The following is a 15,991-nucleotide window of genomic DNA, read 5'->3' on the forward strand; positions in this document are numbered from 1 at the left end:
TATCAATTATGTTCATTCTGTTTCACCATTATCATTTCATAACACATTATAAAACATATCCATTAATACTTAAAAATGATTTAAACATGTCATCCATAACCCATTCTCAACCACATACATTTAAACATTTATCACTTATCATCCTCCCTGGCCCTTGAGATTATGTGCATGTGGCCATGTGTCAGGTCATAAGGTCATAAGCACAAAGAAATGATAACACTTGTTTCATTGTTACTCCAATCTCCACACAGCCATCACGAGGAGTTGTATCTCCATCACATGTCATTGACATACCCAGCCCAGCTGCAGGGAGTTTATGAAAAACACATAAATGTCTCTGCTCTGTATTAACCCTTCAACTGGTTCTCAATCCATAAACATTTTAAGGCATATAGGTGTTTAATTCTACAACACATGTACTTGAAAATCATCCATATATTTCCCCCCTCTGGGACTTTTAAGTCCCAACCAATAAAACAAAAGATAACATAAAATGAGTGTAAGCATGTGCATATACTTATTCTTAGCCTTGCCATCTGTGGTTACATTTTATAAGAATATATATTCAGACCAATGTATCTTCCTCATTGTCTGACCCATCCTGATGAGGACAAGGAGCCCAGTCAGGTATTGGTTACAAGTCTTGAAGGTTTCCCTCTAAGCTAACCTCCAATTGTTGCTGTTGAGCTTTGTAACCATTGCTCCCCTTTTTGTTTTGTTGTATTTCCAATATACGTGGTAGTATCCTAACACATCAAAATATATAAGAAATAAATGCAACTTTGTTTTGACCATAATATCTAGGACATGTTAAGAATAGTGTCAACATCTTTAGCTTACATAACCTTTTTACCCATATCATAATTATTATAACAATCAAAATAATCAATATCTAATCCATTCATTGCAATGTCAACATAATTAGTTATTAACATATTAATAACTTATTCAAATCAATCAGTCACCTTATAATTCATAGTTATTATCAGATGAATTACCCAAAACAAATTTAGAATGACAATTCTTAGTTATTCACTTTGGTTCCATCATTCAAAGTTAAATCTCTCACCTTGGCAAATATTGACACTGGCAGAATGTATATTTATACTATCATAATTCTAGCATTAACTTCCTCATAACAAGAATTACAACAGATCATTATCTTAATACATTCCTAGTCTAAATTACTATAAATTTAGCAGTGTATAATACCTCCTTAATCAACATACTACCTCAACTAACACTCCCTTCCTCCACCGGCACTCAATCTTCTGGCGTCTTCATTGTGTTCTTCAGATAGCTTCATAGTTCATCTTGGATTGCCCATGGCAATGTCCCAATTCCAATGTCACACCTGAGCCACCCCACCTCCACCATCATTCTGTTTTGTCAATTTGCAAACCAGTATACCCTATGAAGAACATTGCATTTGCATAGACCTCTCACTTCCTGCTCATTCCACATGGACTCCTGTCACATTCCTGAGAGAAAAGGCACAAAAGAGAAGGCAATTGATTGCCTTGATTTGATGCTGGATTCAGGTCTCTGGCAGAGGTGGTGTCGGACAGGAACGTCTTCAACACCTTTGTTGTTCCTCTTCAGCCGGGTAGAGGGTTTTTGGTTTTTATTGAGGTTCACACCGCTCTGGACCAAATTATTTCTACTATGCATTATAACACCATCTGTCATAACATCTTGAATGTCTGGAATCTCTCGGTGGTCTGGAATCTCTCGGCGGTCTGGAAGGTCTTGGAAGTCTCTGTGGTCTCCTAGTCTTCAGTCCCCTCACTCTGGTTTAGATGACACCCGATCACGCTCCCCTCTATCCGTACCGCTGTTGGTGTAACCTGGATGATGATGTATGGACACCTTTCGCTGTTAACCTTCCCCATCACTAGGGTCTCCGGATCAGCCAGAGTCCCTCTCAATCCATTGACATCAGTCTGCGATGAGTGTACTTCTATCAGCCTACCCATAGGGAAGCTCGGAGTTACTGCTGCAAAGACACAAGCACAGACACACACAAAAGACAACAATGCTACCCAATGGCTGAGGTTGGAACACTCCTATAGTGGGAAACATGAATCTTAGTATCTGTCTCCACCACTTTTACCATCATTAAGGTAGCCAACAACACCTGGTACAGGCCCCTCCACATAGGGTCTTTCCAGCTCTTTCTTCTGTAGTCTTTTGCCATCACATAGTCTCCAGGGTGCAGAAAATGCTCAGATTCTCCTACTCAGTTGGGCAGAGTTATCTTCACCCATGAAAAGAAAATATTAAGAACATTGTTAGGTTAGGTGAGACACAGTATGCTACTCATGTCCTCTCATCCGTCAAGAGAAGCCTTGAGATTATGAAGCACACCTGCTTCCAGCTTGTTGTAGTCCACTTATCTCATAGACAGACCACCTCTACACCATGCCTCCTATCACAAAAACAAAAATGATTTAACCTAACCCATAACACATTATTACTACTGCTCATATCCTTAATACACCTTGCATATTTCCCCACAAAACCATAATAAACCATTAAAACCTCTGTAATCCCAACTTCCCCCCTTGGACACATGCATCACATTATGATTCATGTGTTCAAAAAACAAAACAAAACAATATTGCCTATCAAACCTAAAATAATAACTAACCTTAAAATGACAACCCTTGAGCATATCTTTACTTAACTGTATTCCATAACACTATTCAAGGCATACCTCTCCTTCAGGACTAACCCTCTCACTTCATTCTTGTCCTGTTTCGACTAATTTATATATAGGATTTTTTCCAAATTATAAACTTCTTCACAATTATCCTTATTTTATCTAACCCCCTAATTCAGCATGCCTCTAGAATTCATAGTGCGGGTGATCAGGTCACACTATGTGACGTTCTGGCTCCGGGACTCTTAGTAGTGAGCCAGGGTTGTCATTTTCGTTTGGGTGTAGTTCATTGTGGGATCTAGTTGTTTCATTTTCTATGTTTGGTTTTGATGTTGATTAGTCGTATGACTCCCAATCGGAGGTAACGAGTGTCAGCTGTCGGCTCGTTATCTCTGATTGGGAGCCATATTTATACTGTGTGTGTTCACCTTGGTTTTGTGGGTTTTTGTTTCCTTGTTGCTGTTAGTCATTATCAGTATTGAACTTCACTTTCGTCGTATTTGGTTTGTTGTTTTGATCGTGGTTTCTTTATAATAAAGTCTACGATGTTCGCTCAACACGCTGCGCTTTGGTCTCCTCCTTTTGACGTTCGTGACAGAAAAACCCACCACAAAAGGACCAAGCAGCGCGTCCAGGAGCAAAGGGTCTGGACATGGGAGGAGGCGCCGGGTCAGGAGAGAACGTTGGTGGATGTCCTCCTCGGCTGGGGACATATTACCCAGGAGGAGGCCGTCCGGTACCGGAGGGCGATGAAGGGGGAGAACCTGGCAGGAGAGGAGCAACGGCATCGACAGGGCCATCGTCGGAAGGACGGGAGGCAACCCCAAAAAAAATTTTGGGGGGGGCACATGGCTTGGGCGGCTGGGCAGCAGGAGGCTGCCACAGGGAGAAAAGGAGAGAAGGCTAACGGAGTACGGGAGCCATTGGCGAGTAGAGGGAGGGAAGTGTTTGTGGCACGGCGTGAAAGACTGATGTGTGTTGCCAGTCCGGTCCGGCCCGTTCCTGATCCTCGGTTGAGGCCAGTGGTGTGTGTTCCCGGTACGGACCGGCCTGTTCCTACTCCAAGCACCAGGTCCACGGTGTGCTACGCCAGCCCGGCCCGGCCTGTTCCGGCCACTCGCACCAGGGATACGGTGCGCGTCGCCAGCCCAGCCCGGCCTGTTCCTACTCCACGCACCAGGGATACGGTGCGCGTCGCCAGCCCAGCCCGGCCTGTTCCTGCTCCACGCACCAGGGAAACGGTGCGCTTCGCCAGCCCGGCCCGGCCTGTTCCGGCCACTCGCACCAGGGATACGGTGCGCGTCGCCAGCCCAGCCCGGCCTGTTCCTGCTCCACGCACCAGGGATACGGTGCGCTTCGCCAGCCCGGCCCGGCCTGTTCCGGCCACCCGCACCAGGGAGACGGTGCGCGTCGCCAGCCCAGCCCGGCCTGTTCCTGCTCTCCGCACTAGGCCTTATGTGCGTCCCCAGGGTCCAGCATGCCCTGTTGCTGCTCTCCGCACTAGGCCTTATGTGCGTCCCCAGGGCCAAGCATGCCCTGTTGCTGCTTCCCGCACTAGCCCTGAGATGCGTGTCCTCAGCCCGGTACCTCCAGTTCCGGCACCACGCATCAGGCCTACGGTGCGTCCCCAGGGCCAAGCATGCCCTGTTGCTTCTCCCCGCACTAGCCCTGAGATGCGTGTCCTCAGCCCGGTACCTCCAGTTCCGGCACCACGCACCAGGCCTACGGTGCGCCTCAGACGGCCAGAGTCTGCCGTCTGCCCAACGGGGCCTGAACTGTCCGTCTGCCCAACGCCGTCTGAACTGCCCGTCTGCCCAACGGCGCCTGAACTGCCCGTCTGCCCAACGCCGTCTGAACTGTCCGTCTGCCCAACGCCGTCTGAACTGCCCGTCTGTACTGAGCCTGCAAAGCCGCCCGTCTGCCATGAGCCTTCAGAGCCGTCCGCCAGACCGGAGCCGCTAGAGCTCTCCGCCAGACAGGATCAGCCAGAGCCTTCCGCCAGACAGGATCAGCCAGAGCCTTCCGCCAGACAGGATCAGCCAGAGCCTTCCGCCAGACAGGATCAGCCAGAGCCTTCCGCCAGACAGGAGCAGCCAGAGCCTTCCGTCAGACCGGATCAGCTTGAGCCGTCCAGCCAGGATCCGCCAGAGCCGTCCAGCCAGGATCCGCCAGAGCCGTCCAGCCAAGATCCGCCAGAGCCAGCCAGCCAGGATCCGCCATTTAGTCAGGTGCTGCCCCTTAGTCCAGTGCTGCCCCTTAGTCCAGTGCTGCCCCTTAGTCCGGTGCTGTCCCTCAGCCTGGTGCTGCCTCTTAGTCCGGTGCTGCCCCTTAATCCAGGTGGGTTTAAGTGGAGGGTGGTCATTGGGAGGAGGTTAAGTAAGCGGGTAGTAACTATAGTGGGGTGGTGGTCAAGCCCGGAGCCGGAACCGCCTCCGGGGAGCAACACCCACCCAGCCCTCCCCTATTGTGGGGTTGTGAGGCGCGGTCGCAGTCCGCGCCTTTAGGGGGGGGTACTGTGACGTTCTGGCTCCGGGACTCTTAGTAGTGAGCCAGGGTTGTCATTTTCGTTTGGGTGTAGTTCATTGTGGGATCTAGTTGTTTCATTTTCTATGTTTGGTTTTGATGTTGATTAGTCGTATGACTCCCAATCGGAGGTAACGAGTGTCAGCTGTCGGCTCGTTATCTCTGATTGGGAGCCATATTTATACTGTGTGTGTTCACATTGGTTTTGTGGGTTTTTGTTTCCTTGTTGCTGTTAGTCATTATCAGTATTGAACTTCACTTTCGTCGTATTTGGTTTGTTGTTTTGATCGTGGTTTCTTTATAATAAAGTCTACGATGTTCGCTCAACACGCTGCGCTTTGGTCTCCTCCTTTTGACGTTCGTGACACACTATAAAGCCAGGACAGATTTCAGAGGTCATTTAAATTCAATGAATTGTTTCATCCAATAGTATACTACTCATTAATAACCATCAAAACATTTCATAAATGTTGTATCCCGAGTGTACAGTAAGTCCTTAGTACAGCTCTTTTCAAAATAAATCACACATGTTTACTTATCCCTCAGTAAATAAAACCCAAATTACATGCGTATGCCCCTTTAAGATATTTCACTTCCATCCTGTCAAAAAACCCAAAATAGAAATAAAAATCCTATACAGAATAGCATTTCATACTAAGTAATTTGTTTATGGTTATTCGAACACCATATAGTAAAACAATAAACAAACAAAAATGGCCAGGCCTTATTTATTTTGGTAGCTCCCTATGACAACCTAAAAATAAAACTACTTAATTTTACTAACTAGTTCCACCCTAGCCTACAGACTTTTTAAACCTCCCAATAAAGAAATCCCCATGTTCCTGGAAGAGAAAGTATACATGTCGTTAACATATAATCAACAATCCAAAGATAGTAATTACACACAAAACATCATACATATATCCCCAGTCCTATCTCATCAACAATCATTAACCCCAGCATCGATTTAAAATTGTTTGATACGTCGTGTTCTACTTTACCCCTAACATAATATTATAGGAGACTCCCATCAATCCTTAAAAGAAAACTCACACTTAGAAGACACTAGATAATAACAAGTTTTATTAAGTTAACTACACCTTCCACTATAAACCTATAACCCCATTTTAGTAATTTAAACGTCGCAAACTGTTGCATTGATGTTTCTTTTTTAAATATGAACGTATTGTTTCATAATCCGAAACCCATAAAAAGATGTCTACTTAATCCATCAGGCCAACAGCAACAACTATCTCCCATCGTTCAACGTACTATAAACAGATTATCGTTATCAGAAGTAATGAAACATTGTCATAATTCACCGCTGTTTAAACAAACTATATAATGTCATAATAAGAATGATCAATGATCAAATATCGTTCCTTATTCAACTATCGAGACATGTTCTTCATTAGTAAATCGTCTCCACAAAGCAATACTACCTAATAACATATTCTCATTCTCCTAAATAGAAATGATTACTTCTATTAAACAATCCCATTCAACATCAAGTCAACCTGTCTCATTACCCAATTAACTTATTTTTTAAACCCTCTACAATATCTATCATACTCTACCGCTAATTTCCCTCATAACGGTACCTCAACAGATGACAAATTATTTTATATTTATAGTAAAAACCAATAAAACATCCAATTCACCAATATGCAATTTTAATTACTATGTTATCCTATCCGACATGGATTGGTAGGACAACATCTTTCCTATAATGTTATCAATGAAACCAGTAATTCACATCAATGTAAAAGATTTGCTTACTGCCCCTTACTGGATTCGAACCAGGGACCCTATGCACACATCGACAACATTCACCATCTAAGCACCGTTACCCGTCGCTCCACCTATGCCACGCAAAGCATCTACTTCCAGTTCATAGAGCAAGTGACGTCACCCAACGAAAACCGCACTAGCTCTCACCGCTAACTAGCTAGCAATTTCCTGCCGATAATATTCAACCTCCTACGACTTCCTACAAAAACGCGATCCTTGTACACCTAACGTAACCCATAATGTCCTTTATAGCGCTCTCACGTTTCAGCAAGCCCCAATGGTTAACACCTGCAGACAAAAATGGAAATTCTTCCATTTTTACTAGCAGACCTACTAATAAAACACACTTTCAAACAGCGTTCTGCATTTACCTCTATCATAGGGTTTAAAAACCGAAATTAACAACATTAACCATCCTAAATTGCCGTAGTAACGTCATGTTTGGTTCAGTTTATCTATTACCATATAAGACATTCCCTTCTCCATGCGTCGTAAACTATATCCTATTTCTCTTGTAATCTACTAAAATCATAGCCACGCAATTAAACCATCACTCCGCCATTATTAGAATGAATTAACTATCCTTTCTAAGTAAGCTACAAGTAACACCAAACACTTGCTGTAGTTTACCATCATAGATTGAAATCATCCATTTATCACAATCCAATTTATTTATAGACATATTCCACTATTGTCACTCGTTTAATCTAGCAAAACCTTATTCAATGACTACCACGTACTCTCCTCTCCATACCCGTTAACATTTCAGCAGATGCTCTTATTCCAAACAACATTATTATACTAGCCCCCTTTGGGAATCGAACACCCAACCCTGGCGCTGCAAGCACCGTGCTCTACCAACTGAGCTACAGAGGACCTCAGATGAGCGTATAGTGCCTTTTTCTGATAATGTTATAATTGTAGCCTATTGCATTACTTTAGTTTAAAATATAAGTTTGTTTATTCAACAAATCTAGAACCAACTCTAAATTGGTGCTATTCACTCAGTATAATAGCCAAAGCTCCTTGCATCCCCTAGTTCACGTAACGAAAATACATTATCATTCTAGAATTCAACTATTCGCATACACCACTGGTGTCACGCGAACCATAGAATAAAGTAATAACAATTAGAATTTTGTCAAATAAATGTTTTCCATCCAGCTATTCAAACTTGCTTTAAATAACTCTTTCAGCTTGATACAGTCAAGCAAGTATGACTCTCTTTTAACCGGAAACTAGTTCATGTCATTAGTAAAGTCTATTCACATCCCAACAATAACTAATAATATATTTATATTCATATTATTAAAAGACCTTACTTTCATTCCAGTCTACCTAAACAATTCAAATTATGGCCAAATCTCTATCCAAATTGCCAGTCCGCTATTCAAATGTAACTGTCCTTTCTGATTTAGACTATAGACACTCCTCCGTCTTTCCCGTTGAATAAGAATAAATTCAGTCTGAAAAGACTCAGGCTGCTAAATCTTCAAATCTTATCCTGACTGTTCCTTCAATCTAAACAACCCACAACTATAGCTAAACTATACTTAGAAAACCTAGACTCTGTTCAGCGATGCAGAATCTATGCTTTATAGAAATGACAAGTTAATCCTCCTTTATTCCAATGATAATGGTCAGTAGTTATAGTTTCTGGCACATACCACACCTTATCAGAAAATAGCTTTGAAGGACACAGATCTCACACGCTCAACGTATACAATTTAACAGTCAACGAGTCAAACCCCACATTCATTGATTTGGAAACAGATCTAACGACCTAACCAAATGAATTATATTTTCCCCTAACATACTAAAATTTCTTGACTATCTTACCTCTGCTTCTGAAATAATAGATAGTTTATTATAATGATTAATTCTACCACATGTCCTATGTACTCTCTCCCATTTCCACGTACATCTACGTGTTTGGGCAAGTCAACACCTATAATTTTATCCAATCCCTCGTATTAAATCACACTCACATAACATTTATTATATTCCACTATATTCATATCTACCAAACCATTCATGTTTCTAATTATTCTTTATTGCCACAATCTGTTAATCACAATCTAGTCTCAGCGGAACGAACAACAAATTACCCAAATCCTTTCCCTCAGTCATAGAATCCTCCTAGAATCATATATGCTGGTCACTATTCCCTGATCTTACAAAATTCTATGACAGGCATTGTTGTATGAAACTCCAAGATATAATTTACAAGAAAAGCTTATTATTCCAGCGTATATATAATTATCAAACACACCTCTATATCTCATCATTCAAACTTCAGAGTGCGACTAATTTACACCATTATACCACTTTTATTCCATATTTATACAATGTTGTTCTTAAACGCCCTTAATTACTATTTGTATAACCTACAGGAATATTTTATTATATCAAAGGGCCCAAATTTGGAATGTTAACCCTATCCTTGTTATTATTTTACTGTAGTCAATTTATCATAATACTACATCACCTCTAAAGTTTCTAAATATAATGTCAGAAACATACCCTAAAAGATTTATCAAAATACAATGCATAGACGTCATATGACCACACCGGTACACGTGACCTGTTCCTCCAACAGGATTTATTCTACCCCTCCTGGTAACGTGAATTTTTCTACACTCAGTTGGTCAATGAATCTCCTGAGTGGCGCAGTGGTCTAAGGCACTGCATCGCAGTGCTAACTGTGCCACTAGAGATCCTGGTTCAAATCCAGGCTCTGTCGCCGCCGGCCGCGATCGGGAGACTCATGGGCGGCGCACAATTGGCCCAGGGTAGGGGAGGGAATGGCCGGCAGGGATGTAGCTCAGTTGATAGAGCATGGCGTTTGCAATGCCAGTGTTGTGGGTTCGATTCCCACGGGGGGCCAGTATAAAAAAAATATGTATTCATTAACTGTAAGTCGCTCTGGATAAGAGCGTCTGCTAAATGACTTAAATGTAATATCCACGCACCATTCACTCTTCCTCTCTTGGTGTGAGACCGGGTGCGTCCTTCCTACCAGGTTATACTCAAACAACGGTCCAGGAAAGGTGCGCCAACCTTTCTCCACCAAACACCGACACTTCAAACGACCTCAAACACACTTCTCTCCCCAACACACTTGTGCCCAAATGAATCAGACAGTTGAATGACTCACAGCCGCCCAAGCAAACCATTCACCCATACGAGATGAGCAGACCTACTCTATTTAACACTTTCTCAATATTTTGAAGCCCTTGTAGCTATTTAACCCGTTCACCTACTCAGGATGACCGGTGTTACTCCAATTTATGCTGTCACCTACGCCGGATGACCTAACTTTTTTACCTGATCGACCCTACCTAATTTTGGCATCACCACAACACAGGATGATGCCCTACCTACCCGAGCAGACCTCTAACAATGAATTCCTCATTAGAGTGGTACCGTAGGTCCCAAATTTAGCTAGCCACCTGCCCGTTCAGACCTCTGGAGTCCTAATTTTAGCTCTCCAAAGCGGTATCCACAGGATTTGTATTTACTACCTACCCGAGCAGACCTCTAACAATGAATTCCTCATTAGAGCGGTACCGTAGGTCCCAAATTTAGCTAGCCACCTGCCCGTTCAGACCTCTTGAGTGCTAATTTTAGCTCTCCAAAGCGGTATCCACAGGATTTCTATTTATTTAGCCCCCTAGGTGTTACATTTCCTCTACACACCTGGACTTCTACTACGCTTTCCTAAGTGACCTGTAAATTCTGCCCTATTTTTTCTGTTACACTTCCTCAACACAGAAAAAGGAGCGGTATTACACAGGATTTCTGCCTACCTAAGCAGCCTATAAACGATACACTTTCGCTACACGTTTATAGCGGTATTCACAGGACTTAACATGTTATTGTCTGATCGCTCAACCAGATGGACAACCACCCGTGCCGAAATGACCCAGACAAAGCGATCAGCAAGATGAATCAAATGAATCAAATCAATTGAACAGACGGTTCAGACAAACAACAGCGACATGTATTCTTAAATTCAAAAGCTCCTAGTCTTTAATTTTCTGGTTCTTAAATTTGGAGAGACCTATTTGGTATTTCTTTAGATGTTGCCGAGCCCCGGATCGGACCACACAAATGTTATACTATATAAGTAAGAACTTGGCTTACCTTTTAAAAGCGGCCGCTTTTGTTTGTATGGTCCGTCCAAGCCGTTTCCCAACTGCAGATGTATACCGTCTCTGGTCCCTATTTTTCAACTCCTGGCAAAAGCTCGCCAATTATGTGGTAGAAATATTTGACTAATAATTAATCAACTCAAAAATATCTCTCAAGACACCAGAGCTTGTGAATCCAAGAATTAGACTTTATTGCATAACAAAGCCGAGCTTGCTCCATGGAACAACTGTCTCTCTCTGGCTTAGAGATCTCTTATATACACACAAATGAACAAACATGCGTACATTCCTAACTTATTTTAGTTCTGCACCACCCTTCTTTTTCAACGTCCAGCTGTCACACAATGTCCACTCCAAAAGGTCATGAATGCTTTTTTCTATATGAAGCCTCTCATTCTATCATTCTATTGGCTGCGTGGCTTAGGCCCCTTCTTAAAAAAGAACTAATGTAATGCACACTGTTGAGAGCCTCTGTGAAAGAACACATGCATTCATTTAAAACACAGCATATACTACATGTCTATATTCCTTATTTAAGCATGTATCTGGATTATAAAATATCAAACATGTTTATTATATTTTACCTTTGGCATTTCCCTACATGTGCCTTAATGATACATAAAATAATACCAATACCCCAGCATCGATGCCGTGTCCCTCCGCGGGCTGCTGGAGGGGTGAAGACCCGGGCTGTCTGGTCCTGGACTGCCGCTCATTCTTCTCCTTCAACTCCTCTCACATCTCCGGGTCCACCAACGTCCGCGGCCCGAAGGGGGCTGGGGGTGGGACACATCGTGCCCAACGAGGACACGCGGAACCGGCTTCTCTCAGGGGAGTATCGGTCGGTGGTGTTTCTGGATGATCGGAGTTTGGACTTCGGCCAAGTGAAGAATGACGGGACTCTAATGCTCGCCGTGACAGCTCTGTGCCGAGACCCGTGTGGAGCCAGTGTCTTCTTTCTCAAAGGTAATTTGATTTATTATAAACGTGTTATAGTAGCCTATATCTATATTGATTACACACTCATGGTAATGACGAACGGCTCACAACAAACGTGCCGTAGTGTAGGCCTACGTCAGTTATGAGGTGAACGCTGTGACTGTGCCAAAATAGCCACTATACAGCTGCTTGTAACTGAGATGGTGACGGGACTGTTGGACGGTATCCTTACGTCCTGTAACTGAGATGGTGACGGGACTGTTGGACGGTATCCTTACGTCCTGTAACTGAGATGGTGACGGGACTGTTGGACGGTATCCTTACGTCCTGTAACTGAGATGGTGACGGGACTGTTGGGCGGTATCCTTACGTCCTGTAACTGAGATGGTGACGGGACTGTTGGACGGTATCCTTACGTCCTGTAACTGAGATGGTGACGGGACTGTTGGACGGTATCCTTACGTCCTGTAACTGAGATGGGGACGGGACTGTTGGACGGTATCCTTACGTCCTGTAACTGAGATGGTGACGGGACTGTTGGACGGTATCCTTACGTCCTATCTTGACATTGTTTAGGTGGGTTTGACACGTTCTCCTCGGAGTATCCAGAGATGTGCACCAAGCCGTCAGCTCCACCGGGACTGAGTCTGCCCCTCAGCGCCCGTCCAGACAGCGCCGACCCCAGCTGCAGTCCATGCAGTACAGCTCTCTATGACCAGGTAGGTTTTCTTTTAAACGTGTATTTTGTATGTTATTACTGTGTAACAGCACTTTTACCTGTATAGTAAATAAACAAATGTCAGTGTGTCATCAGACAATATATTCTGCAACCTTAAACTAACCTCAGTCTGGTAGGCATAAGTATTTATAGGCTTTTTATTGTATTTATTTTTTAGTCATTTTAGCAGATGCTCTTATCCAGAGTGACTTACAGTTAGTGAGTGCATATATTTTCCATACTGGCCCCCCCGTTGGAGTCGAACCCACAACCCTGGCGTTGCAAGCGCCATGCTCTACCAACTGAGCTACAAGGGGCTTGGATTTGACATTGGTTTCTGTTCCTATCTTCATCTCCAATAACACTTTGACACGTTATTACTCTCAAAACAGTGTCAGTGTGTCATCAAACTATATATTTTGACATCTTAGACTAACTTTATTACAGCCTAACTCTTTAGGGCTGGTGGTTGACTGTTTTCTGGCCTGTTCCACTCCTCCTCTCCAGGGTGGTCCAGTGGAGATCCTTCCCTTCCTCTACCTGGGCAGTGCCTACCATGCCTCCAGAAAGGACATGTTAGACATGCTGGGTATCACTGCTCTTATCAACGTATCAGCTAACTGCCCCAACCACTTTGAAGAGTCCTTCCAGTACAAGAGTATCCCTGTGGAGGACAACCACAAGGCTGACATCTCCTCCTGGTTCAACGAGGCCATAGAGTTTATCGGTGAGTGTCTTAACTGTCTTAGGCTACATTACATTTACATTACATTTTGGTAATTTAGCAGACACTCCTATCCAGAGCGACTAACCGTCAGTGTATTCAACTTCAGGTAGATAGGTAAGAAAACACCTCGGGACTAAAAATGAATTATTCACATATAATTGATCTTTAAATGGTTATTTCATATGTCTGTGAAGTTAGATTTTAAGTGATCAAAAGTATAACTAGAAAGTTCGATCTGCATAAACCTATTTGAACTTGGCGCTCTAAGGTTCTATCTGCAATCCAATTACAAGCCTGAGAAATACAGACGGACCAATCAGAACATGTCTTTGCCACCTCCCTCTATTTTACCTTTATTTAACTAGGCAAGTCAGTTAAGAACACATTCTTATTTACAATGACGGCCTACACCGGCCAAACCCGGACGACGCTGGGCCAATTGTGCGCTGCACCTATGGGACTCCCAATCACGGCCGGTTGTGATACAGCCTGGAATCGAACCAGGGGGGGTCTGTAGTGACGCCTCAAGCACTGAGATGCAGTGCCTTAGACCGCTGCGCCACTCGGGAGTCTGGTCTAAGCTAGTCTAGCCAGCGATAATGGCACTCAAGCAAAAAAACAACACTGACAGAAATCTTAAAGCAAATGATGTTGTCACATCGTTGTTCAGTGATGACAGTCATTTGTCTGATGATCATAATACATTTCTTAATGTATTGGATGATGTGTTCTGACTCTATCTTGGTAAAATAGTGTTATTCTATCATTTATTTATTTAAATAGCCACGGAACATGTCTAATTCAGAAGTATCAGATAGAACTGTATGGCTGAACCCAGATTGACATTTCAGAGCCGTAAGGTTCTATGTGCGACTGCACCCCCCTAAAAAAAAAAAGGGATTTGGGGATTTTGATACACTGCACTTTAGGTGCCTTTAAGGTGAGGACTTTAATGGGTTTATGAAAGAAGAATTCACTACAAAACAGTTCTGAGAGCTGCGATGCTTTGCGCAGGTCACGATATCGCAGTCACTGTAAGTAGCTAGCTAACTAGTTCAGTTTTAATTCTCTCATAGCTCTAGTTAACTGACAAACATAGGACACAATCACCAAGCAAGGCAACCGCAGCTGTAGTCATGGAAGCCATTGGCTTGGCGGGAAAACAAACTACTACAACTCAACAGCCAACCCCCTCTCTCCATCCCTCCCTCCTCTCCTCCATTCAATGACTTGGATTTCAATTGAAAAAAGTTCCCTCCAAAACCCCGACCAGCTGTCTGAGCCAGGGCTCCCTGCTCCACCACAATGGTGGTGACATCATCACACCCCATCCACCCCTCTACTAGACCCCCCTTTTAAAGAGGTGGTCCCTTATCATGTGGTAGCCACGAAGCAGACCCAACAGAGGTTCCCTTTTCATGTAGGAGCCACGAAGCAGACCCAACAGAGGGTCCCTTTTCATGTGGGAGCCACGAAGCAGACCCAACAGAGGGTCCCTTTTCATGTGGGAGCCACGAAGCAGACCCAACAGAGGGTCCCTTTTCATGTGGGAGCCACGAAGCAGACCCAACAGAGGGTCCCTTTTCATGTGGTAGCCACGAAGCAGACCCAACAGAGGGTCCCTTTTCATGTGGTAGCCACGAAGCAGACCCAACAGAGGGTCCCTTATCATGTGGGAGCCACGAAGCAGACCCAACAGAGGGTCCCTTATCATGTGGGAGCCACGAAGCATACCCAACAGAGGGTCCCTTATCATGTGGGAGCCACGAAGCAGACCCAACAGACCCAGGCCTCATTCTGCTTTTGTAGTAGCAGGCCAGAGAGATCTGCGTCCCAAATGGCATCCTATTCCCGTTATAGTGCACTATCTTAGGGCTCATCGGGTCCATAAGGCTCTGGTCTAAAGTAGTGCACTATAAAGGGAATAGGGTACCGTTTGGGACGCAGCCAGAGAGAGGCTGATGGTTGAATGCAGCTCCCTCCTCTCCCTTCCAACTCTTTGTTCTGTCTGGACAAAGGGCAGTTTTTTCCACCAGGCTCAAGGCCGGCCTTTCTCCCAGATTAATAACCCCAGCAGGGGGGCAGCTAACCCCCCTTTGTCCCCTTCTGCCCCCCTCTCCTTGGGGAATAACCCCCCTGATCAACCCCCAACCCCCCGTCTAACTGACCCCTTTCCTGGGTTAATGAGATGGGTCCGTTAGCAACACCATTAGTTAGCAACACTATGGAGGGTGATTTGCAACTGAAAGTCACCTACTTTTCGATTGGTCACTTCCTACTGTGGCTTAGTAGGCCTACTGACTGAGCAAAGAGGATGTTGGTCACTTCCTGCTGTGGCTTAACGCTTCCGCATGCTTCAGTTCGGCTGGCGCCTAGCTGACGTCGGCTAGGGGAACCCAACGAGTGTGCTCCACACTCCCTTAACAGACCTTCGCTTCAAAAACTAGAAAAAAGCAGCAATAGTACTGTTTGTCCAT

General features: G+C 44.1%; 1 pseudogene across 1 annotated transcript; it reads left to right on the forward strand.

Moving 5' to 3' along the window:
* Positions 1–11,771: 11,771 nt before the first annotated feature.
* LOC311115283 (dual specificity protein phosphatase 1-like) lies at positions 11,772–13,676 on the forward strand (annotated as a pseudogene). Its single transcript has 4 exons — positions 11,772–12,096; positions 12,646–12,788; positions 13,295–13,514; positions 13,573–13,676. The product of its transcript is annotated as a dual specificity protein phosphatase 1-like (transcript).
* The last annotated feature ends 2,315 nt before the right edge of the window (positions 13,677–15,991 follow it).

The sequence above is a fragment of the Coregonus lavaretus genome, assembly GCF_964263955.1.
Source record: "Coregonus lavaretus genome assembly, contig: HAP1_SCAFFOLD_5236, whole genome shotgun sequence".
NCBI lineage: Eukaryota > Metazoa > Chordata > Actinopteri > Salmoniformes > Salmonidae > Coregonus > Coregonus lavaretus.